The sequence below is a fragment of the Chrysochloris asiatica genome, unplaced genomic scaffold (genome assembly GCF_000296735.1).
Source record: "Chrysochloris asiatica unplaced genomic scaffold, ChrAsi1.0 scaffold00101, whole genome shotgun sequence".
Lineage (NCBI taxonomy): Eukaryota > Metazoa > Chordata > Mammalia > Afrosoricida > Chrysochloridae > Chrysochloris > Chrysochloris asiatica.
The window spans coordinates 7911550-7930670 of record NW_006408619.1 but is presented as its reverse complement, the minus strand read 5'-3'; the positions used below and the strand labels follow the sequence as shown (position 1 = coordinate 7930670).

Sequence of the window (19121 nt, the reverse complement as noted above, 5' to 3'; positions counted from 1 at the left end):
AGTCCTCCATTGGCCAATTGGCGCCCATTCCTAGTCTCCCTGGCGCCTCCAAGAGGGCCAGTGGCAGGGTACATTAGGCAGACCTGGGTCCCTGAGTTCCATCCCTGGCTCTGTGAGCAGTGTTGTTGCCTGTCTGAGCCATCAATTGAGGCCACTGAGTGGAATGACCCTTCCAACTTGGATTCTGTGCCATTTCAGGGGCCCAAGTGGCTCTGCAAAGCTTTTGGGTGGAACTTCTAAAGGCACCTCCTTTGAAATTAGTGATAGTTCTTGTGATGTCCCCAGGAGAAGCTGGGTTAGGAGAGGACAGAAGTGTTACCCCTTGGTACTGGTCAGTGACCATTTCTCCTTTCTTTCCCTTCCCACCTCTAGAAAATTCTGGGCCAACCAGAAAATGCCACGTACAATTTGGAGTCAGCTTCTCAGACCAAATACCTCACGTACTTAATGAGAATTCACTGGGGTTGTAGCCTCTCAGTACAGTCCTGGCTCCTCATTTCCCACCTCACTGCTGGGGCATGGCTCACACTGTGTGGGAGAGGCAAATGCTAGATTTTGTATTTCATATTATTTCCTAGCAAAAAATGCGGACCATTCCATATTTACTATATTGAGTGATGACATAAAGGCTTATAATTTAATAAATTGAAGTATTTCCAAGTTACAAGGTTTTTTATTGATAAAGCGTACCGACCAATGGACTTAGAGTTGATTCGGACTCACGGTGACCCCATGTGTATCAGAGCAGAATTGTGCTCCGTAGGATTGTCAGTGACTGATTGGTTGGCAGTAGAGCTTCAATACTTTCTTCTGAGGTACGCCTGGGTGGGCTTGAACCTCTAACCTTTTGATTAATTGTCTGCAGCTTCCAGGGACTCTGAGCTTGGTGTCCACTGTTCTTATGATCAGAAGACTCTGTGCTTGGGAGGAAAGTAGTGTCAGAAGAGGCTCTGCTGAACTCACTGGGGTAGTCCTTCTTGGCGCAGCTCCCAGGAGGGGTCAAGGAATGGGAAAGGTCAAGGAGAATATGAAACAGGATTGGGCTGATTAGGATAGGAGTTACAGCTCCTGAGGATTCCCAAGGCCCATGAGCCCCCGCTTCAGGGGCCTTGATAGTTTCAAAAGATAGGTTTCCAGAATCAATAGGATTCTACCCGTTGGTCTCTGGGCAGCTGATTCCTTAGCTCCATCAGTAATGCCATCATTCATCTTTCAGTTTCACTTGTTGATTTCCCCCTTGTGACAGCTACTAGAGGTATGTCAGCAAAGAGTGTTAGTCCCATTTTGCTGGTGAACAAAGCAAAATTGAAACAAAACACAAAGCTGGAAGGTTCAGTTGCTGTGGCCCAGGAAAGATCCAAAGGACCTGAAACCCAGCGGCTCTTCCTTGGGCATTCCTCTCACTGCCTGCCTGGCTGCTTCTGTTGGCGCCACTGTCTCCTGGGTCCTAGGCCCTTCAAATGGACACCCTGTGGCTTTGTGGGAACAGAGAAGTAGAGGTATTTTGATCCAGAAAGCTGTTTTTCTCCCAGGGGGCAGCATGGGAATGCCCACCTCTGAGGGACTTGGCTGAGTGCCCTGGCATCTGGGTCTAAGAGTGGTGGCCGGGATGGAGGCTGGCCCAGTCACCTAGATCTGTTGTTGATAGGTTGAGTGACCTGTCTCACTTTGGGAACCACAATGAATCCTGGTGACCTGGACACCAGGTTTCTGCCTATGCCCCAGTGTGAGGGTCACCGGACCGCTAGAAGCGACCATGGTGGCCTGCATCCTGGGGTCAGGGGTAGGGGTCAGGGACTTTACTGAACTCTGTGAGTTTCTAGAGAACTCTGAAGCGACTCCCTGCTGGGGAAGGTGCCGCCTCCTATTCTACCCAGGCTCCTCTTCTGGGCACTTTGTCAAAGCCCGAGCCTCCCCCGTCACTGTGTCTCCCTCTGGGGTGATGTTTCCAAATCCAGGGTCCCTAGAGGCATCAACCACACTAGGCTGGTAGCCCTAGAGCTCCTCACAGCCTGCAGCCCACGCCAGTTTAGAAAGAAATTCAATGAGCACTGCTGACGAGGAGCTCCATGCAGGGCAGGGGGCAGGTGGGGGCTCAGCAGGCCTGGGGGCCCAGCAGTCCTTTTGAACCCTAAAATCCACCAGGCTCCCCCTCCTGGCTTCCGCTAACTAAGGGTCCCAAGGTCTGGGCGGTGGGAAACCCCAGATTCTTTCCTTTCCCCAGACAGCCAGGGTTCTGACAGCTGCTTTTTTCCCAAGGTCTGGCTTCCCTAGCAGCTCCGGGTTTGGAAAAATGACTTTCCTGCTCTGGGCCTCGACTTCGCGGTCAGTCAGAGTAAGAAAAGTGACTGACCACTGTGGAGCAGGCACGGCTGAGATTCAGTGTCCACTGTCATGTCTCTCAATACATGACATCACATGATTTTTGAGCATTTAACTATGGTCCAATCATGGGTCTAAGCATTTCATATGTTCCTATGGTTGTTGTTGTTATGTGCCATGGAGTCGGTTCCGACTCATAGCAACCCTATACAGGGTTTCCGAGGCTGTAAATCTTTACGGGAGCAGAAAGACTCATCGTTCTCCCGCGGAACAGCTGGTAGTTTCGAACTGCTGACCTTGCGGTTCGCAGCCCGATTCGTAACCACGACGCTAGATGGTTAATTCACTCAGTGTCTGAACCAGAGCGCTGGTCATTGAGTCCACCCAGAGGCATCTTGGAAGAAATGCCCAGCAGTCTACATCTGAAAAGTCAGCCATGGGAAATTCTATGGAGGACAGGTCTTCTCGGAAGCACCGGGAGTTACAATGAGTTGGAATTGGCTTCATAGTAACGAGCTGGTCAGATCTCATTGTGCCTTCATGACAGTCATGTAAATTACTACTATTACTAGCCTGGACTCCTGGTGTGGTGCCGTAGGATCAGCACTGGACTGTGAACCACAAGGTTGGCAGTTCAAACCTACCTACTGCTTGTTGTTGTTGTTAAGTGCCGTCGAGTCGGTTCTGACCCATAGCCACCCTGTATAGGGTTTCCAAGGAGCAACTGGTGAGTTTAAACCACGGACCTTGTAGTTCAAATGGCTTTGCAGTCTGATGCATTAGCCCACAGTGCCACACCAGGACTCCTACTGCTTCTTAGAAAACCCTGTAAAGGATTACTAGGAGTCAGAACCAACTTGACAGCACTTAACAACAACAATTAAGGAGCTCTGGTAGTGTAGTGGTTACGAGTCGGGCTGCCAGCCTCAAGGTCAGCAGTTCAAAACTACCAGCGGTTCCACGGGAGAAAGATGAGGCGTTCTGCTCTTGTAAAGATTTACAGCCTTGGGAACCCTGTGCAAGGTCACTATGAGTCGGAGCTGACTCCACGGTACTTAACAACAACAATTACTAGCGCAAGAGCCCGCCCATAGGTGTAGTGCAAATTGTTAGTAACTGAAAGGTTCAAACCTACCCAGGGTGCCTTGGAAGGCAGACCTGCTGATCTGGTTTCTATGGTTTCTAAAGGTCACAGCTTGAAAACCCAACAGAACACCTCTACTGTGTACACATGGACTTCCCTTGAGTTGGAATTGACAGCAACTCAAAATGGCAGTATTCCTAGCCCCATTTTCCAGATGAGGAATTTTACACAGCCATAAGTGACAGAAAATTGGCACTTAACTGCTTAGCTGTATTGCCTATGGTCCTTAGAAGCAAGGTAGGAGACTTTGTTTGTTTGTATTTTGGACGTGTCAGGAGGGACCAATTCCTGGAGAAGGTCAACAAAAAAGAGGAAGCCCTCCAATGAGAATGGATTGATACAATGGCAGCAGCAATCGGCTCAAACATAACAACAATTGTGAGGATGGCACAGGACCGTTTCGGTCTGTTTCCGTCGGGTCGCTAGAGTCGGAACCTAACAAGAACATATATACAAAGAACCTTGGTGGCACTGTAGAGTAAGCACTAGACTGCTAAGTGTAGGTTAACGGGTCAAACCTACCAGTTGTTCCACAGGACAAAGATGAGGCAGTCTGCTCCCATAAACACTTGTTGTTGTTGTTGTTACGTGCCATGGAGTCAGTTCCGACTCATAGTGACCCTGTACAGGGTTTCCGAGGCTGTAAATCTTTACGGGAGCAGAAAGCCTCCTCTTTCTCTCGTGGAACAGCTGGTAGTTTCAAACTGCTGACCCTGAGGTTAACAGTCTGATTCGTAACCACTACGCTACCAGAGCTTATAGGATAAGCTCTTATAGAATATGTTATTGTTGCTCTTGTTACGTGCTACCATGTTGGGAGAAGTACAGCCAGAGTGCTCCTTGAAGCCACAAAGGCCAGACTTTGTCTCTCATGCTAAGGGCATATTATCAGGAGGGACCAGTCACTGGAGAAGGATATCTTGTTTGGTAAAGTGGAGGATCGGAGGAAAAGAGGAAGACCCTCTGCAAGATGGTTTGGTACAGTGGCAGCATCAGTGGGCTCAAGTGTGGCAACAATTGTGAGGTTGGCCCAGGACTGGGGAGGGAGTGTTTCGTTCTGTTGTGCCTAGGGTTGCTATGAGTCGGTACCGATTCGATGGCACCTCACAACAACATCTTGTAAACCCTATATAGGGTCTCTATGAGTGAATCTTCAATGGCAGTGGGTTTGGTCTTGGTTTGGTTATATTGTTACACACATATATGTGTATACTGTACACACACACACTTATATAACTGTTATGGTAAATGAATAATAAAATAAGAGGGCTGGCATAAAATTCTAGGAAATTCTTTTATCTTGTAATCCAGTTCCCTGGGTAAGAATTGCCCTGGCTGGGGGAGCTAAGGAAGACAAACAGGAAAATCTGAGGAATGGTGTTGGGCCGGCCCATACTTACACTGGACCCCAAGATTGGTTTGCACCACAAAACTGGTGGTTCAAACTCACCACCCACTCCTTGGAAATCCTATACAGGGTTGCTATTAGTCAGAACCGACTCGACGGCACTTACAACAACAAAGACACATACCTATGGAGTGGCCTGTGGTCTCTTCTCTTGGTCTATCCCAACAGACAACTTCCCTGGAGGCTGCATCTCATCCAAACCCTTATCCTATGCCTCATTGACTCTCCCACTCCCTCTAGTGTCCTGGCCTCTGAGGTCAGGCCAGCTTCTGCATAGAGCAGGTGTCAGCTGAGACAGGTGGGGATTCTGGAAGCTGGTGGCTGGGTCCCAGCCAGCTCAGGGCTGGGCTGAGGCACTGGGTCAGCAGGACAGTGACCCTGGCTGCCCATGACCATGGAGAGCCTGGGTGAGGGAGTAGAGGGCTGGATGACTTTTCTCAGAGCTTTGGGTGCCATGGACAGAGAATAAATGAGGTATTTAAGTGCTGGACAGCTGGAGTGGGAAAGGTATTATTAGAGCGTCCGATTTCCCGAAGGGTGGATTCTTGGTCTTTCTGGACCCTTCCTTTGCCTCCACAAGTGAACAGCCTTGAGTCATTTCTTCTGTCTCTATCTTGCTACCCTCAAACCTTATGGAAGCTGCAGCGGTAGTTCCTACAAGGGTGTGGGTGCAGGAATGTGCTGTTGGCAGGATGGTTACAGTATGGAACGAGCTGTCCTGCAAAATGCCTAAGGGTGTGGGGGACCAGCATTTGTATTATTACCCCCTACTTTCTGCTGCTTGTCTGGATGAGTTTATCCAGTTGAAACCATCTCTGGTCCTCACTCTCTACTTCCAAGAGTTGGTGATATTTCACTAACTCCTTCACAGGGACCTATGGGTTCAGTGTGTGGATACATTTGATGGGACATTGGAAACCATCGGGTACCATGTTGGTTCTCATTCCTAGATGCCTGCGTGGGCTCTGAGTTGGAAAGATCAGGATCACTAAACCTGGCGATGCTCTCAAATAATTTGGGCCAGACCACCCCGTTTTATGGATGGAGAACCTGAGACTCCAGAGAGGTGAACTGACTTGTTCCACTCATACAAAGGCAGGCAAATTTCAGGGATCCTGCCTCCCAGGCTGGTGTGAGTCTTGTTCTCCTTCCAGACTGCATTTGCTCTGGGGCGGAGGGATTCTTGCTCTTACTGAGGCCGTGGAAGGAGCTTGGCTTCTATAGCCTTCAGCTTCCCGCAGAGAGAAGCAATCTTAGATCCGCAGTCCTAATCCCGGCTGCCTCCCACTGCACGCTGGGTTGCGCGTGAGCGTCTGGGGGCATCTTTGCGCACGCACAAGTGCGTCTCTTCAGTGTTCTGTGCACATCATGTCTGAGGTCTCAGTAAACAAACCCTAAAGCCTTTGGCTCCCTGCCTGGCAAGACCGCGTGCGCGCACACCTCCAGTGGCCACTAGAGGACAGTGCTGCGCACTAGACTGTTGGCGGCGGCCAGTGGCCTTGCCTAGGCTGTGGAACTAGCCTGGTGGGATCAGTGCGCGCCCGCCGCAGCTGCCTTTCAGACCTTTTCTTGAGCCTGGGAGGTCAGTTCTCCCCTAGGCGGGGTCTGCCTTTGAACAGCTGGCTCTGTTTCTGTCATGGCTCTGCAGCCCATTGATGTCTGTCTCCAGAACCTGGATTTTCTGGCTCAGGAACTGGTGGTGGCTTGCTCCAGGAGGTGGCAGGGAGAGTGCTCTTGCTGGACTGCCTGGCTTTTGCTTGGTCTCCATAGCAGCAGGAGAGAGCTGAGCGCATCTGCCCAGGGAGAGTGGAGACAAATGAATGGGACATAGTCTCTGCCCAGGAAGAGTTCTCACCTGTGAAGGAGATACAGGCAAGAAGAGGCTTTCTGTTCCCATAAAGATTTGTTTTTGTTGTTAAGTGTCATCAAGTCGACTTTGCCTCACAGTGACCCTATAGGGTTTCTGAGGAGCAGCTGGTGGGTTTGTACTGCTGACCTTGTGGTTTGCAGTCCAGTGCTGAATCTCACTGAAATTTTACAATAACCCTAAGGGTTTTGATCCTATAGAGTCACACCAGAAGTCAGCTTTGGAAACCCTATACAGGGTCGCTAAGAGAAGTAAACATGACGTTTCAGCTCACAACTCTGCCTCTTACCAGTTGTTGTGGCCTCGGGCTGGCTACTTAACTTTTGGATCCGCCATTTTCTCATCTGGAGTGCCATCGAATAGATTCCAACTCTTAGCGACCCTGTACAGGGTTTCCAAGGAGCCGGCTGGTGAATTTGAACTGATAATCTTGCGGCTCAAATCAAACCCGTGGTTTAGTGCTCTATTCCTCAGTGCCACACCAGGACTCTAAAACCCTTAGGGTTATTGTAAGATGTCAATGAGATTGCTTCTATGTGTATTAGTTGCTTTTGAGACGGTCCTGACACATGGTGACCGTATGTATGTACAACAGATTGAAATGTTGCCTGAGATTCTGTGTGTGTTGTTGCTTTTGAGTCGGTGCCAACACATGGTGACCGTATGACCAGGTTCATGTGCCATCTTTGTGGTCACTGATATGACTGTGGTAGACATTCAGACCAGTGGATACATGGTGGTCAGGGGTGGGGGTGGGGGATCGTGTCAACAGAAGAAATGAGCTTTGTCTGCTCCCTCCGGCCATCTAGTACTCTAGTCCAAGTGTGGTGTCATCGCTCACCTCTCCTTGTTTTCCACTTGCCTCTGCAGGTGTGTGAATTACTTGATGCAAAGGAACTGCTTATGAATTACTAGACCCCAGATCTAGCCCTGGGCCAGATATAAAGATCTGTAGGTAGCCTCGTAGCCTCTCCACACTCCACTTATGCTTTCAGAGATGAATCTAGAAAGCAATGGCTCTGAAACCACCCAGTAACTCAGGCAATGGAACCTGCTCTGAAAGAGCTGGTTTTGACAGTTTCCTTTCTGTGCGTACTTTGGCCCTTCACTGTCTGTCGCTGGCAAACTCACGTTTGAGAAGAAGCTGTCTTGTTTCATTTACTAAGTGGTCCACAGATGAGACTTGATCTACTAACCAGGTGTCATCTTCAGAGGCCCTTGTTGTTACTGACTGTTGGGTCAGCTCTGACTCAATACTATGCAGAACAATAGGGTGCCTGGTTCGGCACCATTGTAACCATTTTTGGTATGTTCAAGCCTATTGTTGTAACCACTGCATTGTAAGTGCCTTGAACCTAAGGATGAAGCTTCTTTGATGAGTTAAAATCCTGACTCTGCTCCTGTGTGAGTTTAGGCAAGTTACTTCACTTCTCTGAGCCTCACTTTCCTCATCTGAAAGATTGGGGTGCTTATATTCATGTTTGCTGAGTGGTCGTGAAGGTTAAATGAGATATGGCAAGTGCCTGGTTCATGATGCATGGGTCAGAGACCAAGCTGGACAGTGGCATGATGGGGTCTCTATAGAGTGATGATAGTGAGTGACCTTTCTGAGTCTTTGAAGAGTGGCATTAGAGGAAGTTGTATGGGAGGAGCTAACCCTTGGCTGCAGGAGGTCATAGAAAGGACCAAGATGGGCCAGGTGATAAAGTGACTGGAACAAATGTCTGCTGCAAGGACAAGTGATCTTCTGTGGTCCTTATTGATTAGGTCCATCAATAATATGCTTGGGATACCATGGGGCAGGGTGTCCTAGGGAAAGTCTTCCTGCTGACAGCCTCTCCTGCCCCTGCCCTGGGAATCTCCATCCAGGACAACTCCACAGCATCGAGCCCCTAGCGGATACTGTCTGGTGTTTTGTTGCTACTCCTAGCCTATGTGGTTTCCCTTCCCCTAGTTAATTCCCTTCTGACTGTTGTAATTGACTAAGCCTCTAGTCACAGATCTCTGTAGAGAGAAGTTAGAAATCCAATAGGATAGGATGTCTGTTGTTATTAGCTAGCCTTGGGTCAGTCCCTGATTCATAGTCACCCCGTGGTCAGTGGAATAAAACTATGGTACATCCTACACCTTGCCTGTGATTGGTTAAGGATTAGACCATTACTGATCCTTAGGGCTTTCATGAGCTGATTTTAGGAAGTAAATTGGCGGGCCTTTCTTTCTAGTCTGTCATAGTTTGGTAGCATGATAGTAACATGCAAGCTTACACTCATAGATAGGTGTTGGCTGTACACCAGGTCTTCTGTTTGGGAGCCGAGAATTCTTCCACTGAACCCCTCCCCCCTGCCCCAAGCTTCATAAACCAGTCACCATATAGTTAACGCTGACACACGGTGACCTCCATGTGTGCCAGAGTAGGACTGTGCTTTCTTTTCTTATGGTTAAAATTTTTTTTTTAATTAATTTTGTTCTTGGTGATAATACACGTAGCAAAACACACACCAATTCAGCAGTTTCTACATGCACCAAATAATGACCCTGATAGCAGTTATCAAGTTTTGTCGTGTGATTGTGTGACCCTCCTCACCCTCCTTGTTTGTGTGGCTCGTCTCCCATTATCCTAAACTCATTGCTCCCTAAATCTTTCAAGTTATTGTCATCAACTTGATCCACTACCTAAAACCCCAACTACCATTGTGTCAATTCCAACTCATAGCCACCCTATGTTGGGTTTCCAAGGCTATAAATCTTTACAGGAGCTGAAACTCTCATCTTTCTACCATGAGTGGCTGGTGGGGTTGACTTGGCAGTTAGCTCCTCCTATGGTGCCACACCAGGTTCCTTGATTCGATTTAGATAGTTCTTAAAAGAGCGCAGTGCGCCACGTAGACATAGTTTACTAGTTGAGGTAAACAATTGTTTGATTTTAAGATTTCAGGGGATAGTTTTGGTTTCAGGTTTATAGATTATCACAGAGCAATATTAAAACAAAAATGATCTTCAGGGATTCACCCGATCTTCACAACTCCAGAAAGCTTGGAGTCTGAGAATTTGAAATTCTGTTCTGCATGTCTCCCCTTTTGATCAGGATTCTTCTGTGGAATCTTAGATCAAAATGATCACTAATGGTAGCCGGGAACCATTCAGTTTTTTTGTTTTTTGTTTTTTTGTCTCTTGGCAAAAGAGGTCGTCATTCATGGAACTGCACATTCTGTCTTAGCTCCTATTCCCGACTCTCTTTCTTCCTCTGTTGCTACAGGCAAAGCGAGATCAATTGTGCCTTGAATGGCCTCTTGCAAGTTTTGAAAACACCAGGCACTGTTTAATGAGCTCTCGGAGGTGGACCTGAAGCACTAAACATGTCACTGGGCCTGGTAACTGAGTGCCCATGAAGCCATGGCCCTAAACACCTCCAAACCAAGGAACCGAATCCCGTGGCGGTTTTGGTTATACATAAGCAGCCGCAGCAACTACTATTTTTTTCTTTTCTTTTTTTTTTTTACAAATCTGTTGCACAGCTTTTGCCAATTCAACTTTTGATTGGTGTGCCCCTTCTTTCTATACAGCAATAACAGTAATTATCTGTGCATCTAACCTTATATCATTACAGTATTTCTGTCGCCGGTCACGCCCACTTTCCCCTCCCTCCTGCCCCTGGTGGTGTGGTGGTTGTGTGCCACCCAGTCAACGCCGACTCATAGTGACCCTGTATAGTGAATTTCTGAGGCTATAAATCTTTAGGGGAGCAGAAAGTCTCATCTTCCTCCCGCAGAGTGGCTGGTAGATTCGAACTGCTGTCCTTAACAGTTGGCAGCCCAGCTTGTCATCCACTGTGTTGCCAGGGCTGCTTTTGCCCTGGGTAACCACTGTTGTTGTTGTTGTTGTTGTTGTTAAGTGCCTTTGAGTCGGTTCCGACCCATAGCGACCCTGTACAGGGTTTCCGAAGGTGTAAATCTTTACGGGAGTAGAAAGCCTCATCTTTCTCCCGCAGAGCGGCTGGTAGTTTCGAACCACTGACCTTAAGGTTCGCAGCCCGATTCGTAACCACTACGCTACCAGAGCTCCTACTGCTCTTTATAAGCTGCCTTTTCCTACCTTTTTATATAAGTGAGGTTATGCACTATTTGACTTTTTGTAATTGACTTATTTCACTCAGCATAATGTCTTTCAGCTTCTTCCGTATTATGGAATGTATCCGGACTTTGTTTCTCCTGTTGGCTGAGTTGTTGTTGTTGTTAAGTACCATTGAGTTGGTCTGACTCTAGCGACCCTGTATAGGGTTTCTGAGGAGCGGCTGGTGAGTTTGAACCACTGACCTTGCAGTCCAGTGCATTATCATGCAATGCCAGAGTGGTATTCCTTTAAATGGATGTTCTACATGTTGTGTATCCACTCTTCTGTTGATGGACATTTGGCTGTTTCCACCTATTGGTGACTGCACTGGACATTGGTGTATTCACCTTGGAGCCTCCGCTTCCAAGTCTTTTGGATGTATGCTTTCTAGCGGTTTCAGTGGTTGATTTTTTGGGAAATGTAATTGCGAGACCTTTCTTACCTCTGGGTAGACTTGACCATCTGCTTTTTTGTTAGCAAGTGAACTGCTTCACCACTCCAGGGACTCGAAGGCTGCCTATGCTGTTGTTGTTATTGTTAAATGCCGTTGAGTCGATTCTGACCCATAGTGATGCTGTATAGGGTTTCCAAGAAATAGCTAGTGAGCTTGAACCACCAACCTTGCCGTTCAACCGACTTTCCAGTCTGACGCGTTAGCCCACAGCGCCACACCAGGTGGCCCATAGTAACCATCCATTACAGCCTTTTCAATAGTAGACATCTCAGCCCCTCCAGTCTACCCACCTCAGCCTCTGATGCACATTCATCTCAGTTCTGTATCAAGCCACAAGAGGGCACTAGACCGTGATTTTTGCAGAAGGAAGGGACAGCGCTCTTTATCCTGTGGGTAACCTCAAGGCTGGCAGCTCAAACCCACCTGGCACTTGGCTGGGGAAAGATGAAACTGTCTGCTCCCCTAATGATTCACAGTCTTGGAAACCCGATGTAGGGCAGCTCTGAGTTGGATTTGACTTGATGGCAGTGAGTTTGTATTGCAATTGTAGAAGCAACCCTGGGGATGCGGTGGTTACATTAAAGCGCTCAACTGCTGACAAAAGGTAGGTGCTTCCAGCCCATCAGCCACTCCATGGAAGAGAGGTGTAGCAGTCTGCTTCTGTAAAGATGTCCAATGATGGAAACCCTATAGGGACCCTTCTACCTTGTCTCACAATGTCCCTGTGAGTTGGAATTGACACCATGGCAGTGAGTTACTGTGATTGTACCTCTCTTTCATGACAGTGTGAGCTGGACCTGGTTTCTGCTCAGATCCCAGCATCTCTGAGAGTCATGGCAAACCCTGCTGGCTTTCCCAGAACCCATAGTGCCACGCCTGCTATCTCAAGGGAGACTAATGTTGTGCAGTGGGCAGGTCGTGGAATTTTAACATCAACTGGGAGTCCACTCTTTGTCTTCCTACTTTCATCTTTCTTAAATACTATGAGTAAGTTACTTTCTCTGGGGTTCATTTTCCTCCTCTGATTGGGTAGTGTTGCTGTTAGACGTTGCTATGAAGATTGAACTGTATGATGTGTAGAGTGTCCAGGTCATGGTAGGTACTCGGGGATTGGCCATTGGTATCTTTCTGGAAGAAGGATGAAGTTAGGAGTCAGTGCAAGAGATAGGTTTGGGATCCTGTTAGCCTTATAGGTCTTTCCACTCTCTTAAGAACTCTCAATGGTTCCAATTCAGTGGGGGCAGCAGTGACATCCAGTGGCTGGAATGGAGAACAGCAAGTGTTGGTTATCTTGTAGGGTGGTAGTGGGAATTGTTGGGGAGTTGTTGAGTGTTGCTTGGGGCCAGATGAAACAAACTGGGTCAGAGGTTTCAGCTCCAGAGGGGACTATCCATAGAAGTTCTCCTTCTCTAATGCTAGGGGCCAGAGGTGTCCATCTGGGGGTTTTAACATGGTGGTGGCCATTGGGACTTTTTCCTTGCCTGGGCAATGGTATGAGGTCACAACTGGAGAAAAAACTGTATTGTAGTCACCTAGTCCTGACATCTACAAACCAGACCCTTTCTGGTGTTTTCCTGTTGGTGCTACTTTTTTGGAGATATTTTGATACATAAGCAATCTTGTTGACTTTAGCCAAGAGACTCAAGCTCTCGGAGTGTTGGTATGTTCATCTGGAAAATGTCTGGGTTGGGCTGGTTGACTGGGAGGTCTCTTTTGCCTTGAACTTGAGCATCAGACATCATTCTATATCCCTAATTCGTTGTGTGTGTGTCGGGGGGAAGGATTCTGGGGGTGTGGTCAAGAGGAAGGTGGGTAGCTTCAGGATCTACTGGTACAAAAACTCCAGCCCCGGGAAGGGGCCGTGCTGGATGGAGCGGAGGTTCAGCTCTGAGGCTGGGACTCGGGTGCCTATGGCTCCTCATCTTGTGTGTCCTCTTCATTTTTCCACCTGAGATCCAGGAGGGAGTGTTGGCAGACGTGCCAGGCACAGGAAGTTATTTAATATCAGCTTTGCTCCAGATTGTGTTTCTGACTCCTTGCCACCTCTTAAGTGGCAGTCATTTTAACAAATGTGGCAATAAGGCACCAAGTGGGAAATAGCATGAGAACTGGGGAGGGGGCAGGGTTACAGGGAAGGGGTGTCGTTTTCTTCTCGGCAGAAGCCCCGTAATTGAGGGATGCGGGTGTGAGAGAGTAAAGATGGGGGAGCTGGGGTCCCCAAAGCCCCTGGCAGACAGAAGGAGAGGTGAAAGCTTGGGGAAAGAAGTGCTTGCTTACTATTGTGAGGGGTTCATGGTTGCAGGCTTTTCCTCCTCAATGGGAGGTCCCTGTGTCCCACGAGGACTTCTGGCTCCTGTCCTTGGGGCAGGTGTTAGACTGATTTTTCAAAGGACTGTCTTCCAAGTGCGTAACAGACAGCTAATAGGACCTGGTCCTGGGCATGTGCCCAGCCCACTGTGAATGCTGAGCTGGGTCTCCACCGAGGCTGTGGGGTGCCCAGGTGTCTGGCTGCCTGCCTTGCGGTCTGCCGGGGCCCATCCCAGCATCTGGGCTGTTGAGCAAAGATAGGAAGATGTGTAGGACCCAGAGAGGAGAGGGGTCACCTTAGCACCTGGCGCCAGCCCTGAGCCTGAAACTGTGATGAGAAAATTCAAGGTCATGACCCTTCCAGTCTGTGGAGGCAAGTAGAGGCAGCAGCTAATAAGACTGTCGCCAGGGAAGCAGTGGCAGGATTTTAGACTGTGTTTAATGTAAATGTGTAAAGAAATAGGATATATGAGTATGCGCGTGTATGAAATTGTGAGCTTACAGAGGTAGAGCAGGTCTGGAGTTTTCCAAGTTGATATTTAAAAAAAAATGTTCTCAGTCCATTAATGTTGACGACAGTAAAGACAGTTGTGCCCCTCTGGCTATGAACTTGAGCCAGTGGCCTTGTTCTTGCCCATAGAGTTCCTTGTGGTGTTTTAGGGGGAGGAACCCTGGTTGGAGAAAACAGTTAACGTTACTTACCTTCTAACCCAGGTCAGAGGTTGGAGTCTATTCAGAGGTACCTTGGAATAAAAATCTGGTGATCTACTTAAACACAAAATCAACCATTGATCACCCTGTGGAACATAGTTCTGCTCTGTGGGGCCACCTGAGTCCACGGGGACTCCATAGCAGCTGTGGGGTGGTTGGAACGTACTGGAAGGCAAGACAACCAGCTTCCATGTCATCTTCTGTTACCTTCTAACTGTGTGAGACAAAGATATGGGGCAAGTGGCTTACATAGACGATGAGTCCAGGAAGCCTAGGAGGGCGAGGGGAAGCCAAGGACAGTATGCAATTGTGGGGTGTCACTAGCTCCCCCGTCTGTTCATTCGTCTGTTTACAATGTGTTTCTTGAGAACCTCTGATGGGCCAGCCCCTCTGTGAAGTGTGGGAAAACAGTGGGGAACGGAGCAGGTGAGGACCTGTACCCCCTGAAGTTGGTAGTTTGAGGCTGTGTAAGGAACGGCAGTCCCCTCGTGGCCCCTCGTTCTCACCACCCAGACCGTGCACATTGGAATCTACTCCTAGGTGTAGGGGAGGTAGGCGAGTGTCCTAGTTGGGATGGTGACACTGTCTCCCTGTGGAGTTGTCACTCTCTTCTCCTGACATCCGGTTGACACTGTCCAGCCAGTTGCTGGACCTGCTTCTGGCTAGAAGCTAACCAGGTCCCACTCCCCCACACCCCCTTTCAGTTCAGCTCAAAGAAGTGCCTGAACCGGGCAAGAGTGGTGGAGAGTGGCCTTGGCCTCCTGTCCCCACAGGCCTTGATTGTTGTCCAAGGTCAGTTCCCACCTCCTGTCCTTGCCCTGACCACAGGCTGTGTCCACCACACAGCATCCGCTCTATTAACGTCTCTGTGGCCTCCCTGAGGGTGAGGCGGGGTTGTGTCTTATTCTGATATCCGTCTGTAGTTGTTGTTGTTGTTAAGTGCCGTTGAGTCGGTTCTGACCCATAGCGACCCTGTACAGGGTTTCCGAGGCTGTAAATCGCTACGGGAGTAGAAAGCCTCATCTTTCTCCCGCGGAGCGGCTGGTAGTTTCGAACCGCTGACCTGTGGTTCGCAGCCCGATTGCATATTAGGTGCTCAGGAAAGACCTGAAGACCTAACAGGCTCCGTGCTTCTCCCAGAAGGCCTCACGGGTCTGCAGCAGGTGTCTCGGCTTCACGACAGGACTCATGTTCTGCTCTGTTCTGCCTCTGCCGTCAGCGGAACTGCGCTCCATTGGACTTTCAGTGGCTGATTTCTCACCTGTGGGCACACTCAACTTCCAGCCTTTCTGTTAGCAGTTGAGTGTGTTAGCCATTTATGTTGTTTTTGTTGTTATGTGCCGTGGAGTTGGTTCCGAACCATAGCGACCCTGTACAGGGTTTCCGAGGCTGTAAATCTTTCCGGGAGCAGAAAGCCTCATGTTTCTCCTGCGGAACAGCTGGTAGTTTCGAACTGCTGACCTTGCGGCTCACAGCCCGATTTGTAACCACTACGCTACCAGAGCTCCCAGGTATTCCAGCCAGTTCCAGGGACACACTTTGAGAACATTTACTTTGGTGGCTTCCGGAGCTCTACTCTACTGTATACGATATTTTATGACTGAAATCTGCTAGGCTTCCCATTCTAGAAGAACCTTTCATTCATTCTGACAAGACTTACCCAGGTCCTGGGTTCATCTTCCATTTCCTTCTTAGCTCTTCTGTTGGCACCCCAAGTATGGTGCCTGATTCCATCCTGACCTTGGCTCCACTCTCACCTTTCCTCAAAGAGCCTCCGATCGTGTGACCCAGTATGCAGTTGAGCAATCAAGACACAGCTGTGTGTTTCCGAATGCGCAGCTGGTGTTTGTTGAGCACTTTCTCCAGACCAGGAAATTGATATAGCATGTCACTGAGTCCTCCTCACGACAAAGGCATGATTTAAGAACCTTTCTAATCCACATTTTACAGATGAGGAAACTGAGACAGGAGAGATGCCTAAGACCATAGATGCCGATGTTGGAGTTAGGGTTCATACCCAGTCTGATACCAGAGCCCACGTTCCTGCGCTCACTGCAGCAGCGTGAGTGAGGGCAGTACATTTAGGCTCACTAACTAAGTGTCACCAGGAATAGAAGAGATGAGTGACTTGTGGCACATTTTTAGGATGGAACACTATAGCACAGTCAAAGCAGACACCTCATTCTATAAATAGCAGCCTGGTTATATTTTGAAAACATAAAGCTGGTGAGGAAAAGGTGGCAGAATGATATTCCATATGTGTTAAGTAAAAAAACAAAACAAAACAAAAACACAGTGACCAACATAATGTATTGTTTATGGTGCTGGTGGTGGTGGTGATGTGCCATGGAGTCAGTTCCGACTCATAGCGATCCTATACAGGGTTTCTGAGGCTGGAAATCTTTATGGGAGCAGAAAGCCTCATCTTTCTCCTGTGGAACAGCTGGTAGTTTTGAACTGCTGACCTTGATCTATAGTAAATAGATAAAATCATGGGTAGGATATAAGCCAGTTTTACGATAGCATTGGCCTCTAGGAGGGAGGGCGAGGAAAAGAAATCTAGACATAGATTTCTTGAGGTTTTTTGTTTGTTTTTTTAATGTTTTATTGTGAATTATGTGATAGTTTACATGGGAGAACATTCATTTTATATTCATCCTGTCGTATATCGTTTCATTGGTATGGTTACAATCCCTTCCATGTATCATGATCCAACCAAAGGGCATACACTACAAGCCTGCCCCCCCACCCCCGCCGGACATAGCCCCTCTCCCTCTCTGTGTTTGAAGTCCCCAATGAGTTCTTGAGTTTTAACTGTAGTGTTTTCCTTCTCTCTCTCTCTTTTTAAAGATGTCGGCATAAGACAATGGTAATATGGGCATTCTCTGGTTATGAACTTCTGACTTACGTACAGCTCATACCCAGTTATGTTGAACCAACGAACCAGCTTAACCACTCACCTCCTGTAAAACCTATTATATTAACAATTATAGGTACAGACAATGGTTCATAAAATAACGGGCACTACTTTGGGGCACACATCAAAACATTATTGTTAATATTACTGTATTGTGATGTTAAATATATTTTTAGTATATTTGGAAGTGTTTTTGATGTTCTTTATGCATGGAAGTTACACTATATACTGAAACAAACATTTGACTAACTGACATTAGATACAAGCAGGGCCTAACTGTTCCCACTGACAGACAGACAGGAACAGAACTCGTTTGTAACCTGGAAACTGCCTGTATATATTAATTTTAGGTGACAGGTAAATAAGAATGCAATATATCACCCTTTGCTTTTCTTTGTTATTAAAAACACAACAAAACTGAAGTAATAAAATAGATGATTGTGCCCACTTCATCTGTAATTCAAAACAAAATGATATTTATTAAATCATAAAACAAAAAGAAAATATTTGCATGCTTGCTGGAACAAAAATGGACTCTTAGATTTTTCTGGGGGTAGAATTCTACGAAGTTCATCAGTGCTGAATTTTCCTTGTTTTTTGGTTACTTCTCTTCTGGTACCCCAAGCATCTGCTTTGTTGGCCTTATGAGCAAGGCAGCCTAGTGGAAGAAGTGGCTTAGATGGAGGAGAAAGAGAGGACCTCCAGGGTGGTCTAAATGCTTGACATTCTTGACTGCTAAACAAAAGATTGGAAGTTGCCTCAGAAGAGAAGGCTGGTGATTCAGTTCCCATTGAAAACCCTGTGGAGCAGAGTTCTACTCTGACACACATGCGGATACCATGAGTTAGGATCCACTGGACAGCAACTAGTATGTTTCAAGGGTGGACACACACAGTTGAGAGGCTTCCTGGAGGACAGTTCTCGGCCTGTCTCATGGTAAGGAGATTATAAACAAAGCAGCTCACATGCCAAATGCACTGTTGACTATCACTGCTATTAATTAATTGGCTAACTAGTTAATTACTCCAACCTTTACGAGTGAGTACCTCTCGGTGTCAGCCACCTGTCTAGGCACTTAACTTAAAAAAAAAAGGCAGTGGACTTCAGCCCACCGGCTGTGGGCATTTGGGTTATCAGGTCAAGAAGAACTTTGTGAAGAATGATAGATACCACATAAGTGCTGTGGGAATCCTTTGTTTGAGGCATGTAAATAAGATCCTCCTTATCCCATTTTGTTATGAATATTTTAAGACTTATAGAAAATTGGATATATATGTGGAGCTCTGGTAGTGTAGTGGTTACGAATCGGGCTGCGAACCTTAAGGTCAGCAGTTCGAAACTACCAGCTGCTCTGTGGGAGAAAGATGAGGCTTTCTGCTCCTGTAAAGATACATAGCCTTGGAAACCCTGTACAGGGTCACTATGGGTTGCAACTGTCTCGACGGCACAAAACAACAACAACTATATAGAAAAATAGAATGTTTTACAGTGAGCATGCACCTAAATTCTACAAATATTTTATTCATTTGCGTTATCTCAGTCTACCCATCGTCTCTCTCTCTCTCTCTCTACCCATCAATCTTTCTTGTGTTTTGGGTGCGTTTCAAAGTTAATTGCAGACATTAGTATGCGTTCGCCTAAATACTTCAGCATGTATATCATTAAACTCTGAGTTCTGTATTTGTTTTCATTTGAAGTAGTACTTATAGTCAATGAAATGCACAAATCTTGCGTTTATGTTCTTGGAATTTTGACTGATGTTGCACCTGTGAAATCCAACCCCCAAAAGACCCTGGACATTACTATCACCCATGGCTTTGGCACATCAGTTCTGCATCAGCTCACCAGAGGTAACCACTGTTTGATTTTCTCCACCATTTG

At 47.4% G+C, this 19121-nt stretch overlaps 1 protein-coding gene across 4 annotated transcripts in view; it reads left to right on the top strand.

The window, feature by feature from the left end:
• NTRK3 (neurotrophic tyrosine kinase, receptor, type 3) overlaps positions 1-19121 on the top strand; it is a 613206-nt gene that overhangs the window by 4327 nt on the left and 589758 nt on the right. The window lies entirely within an intron of this gene.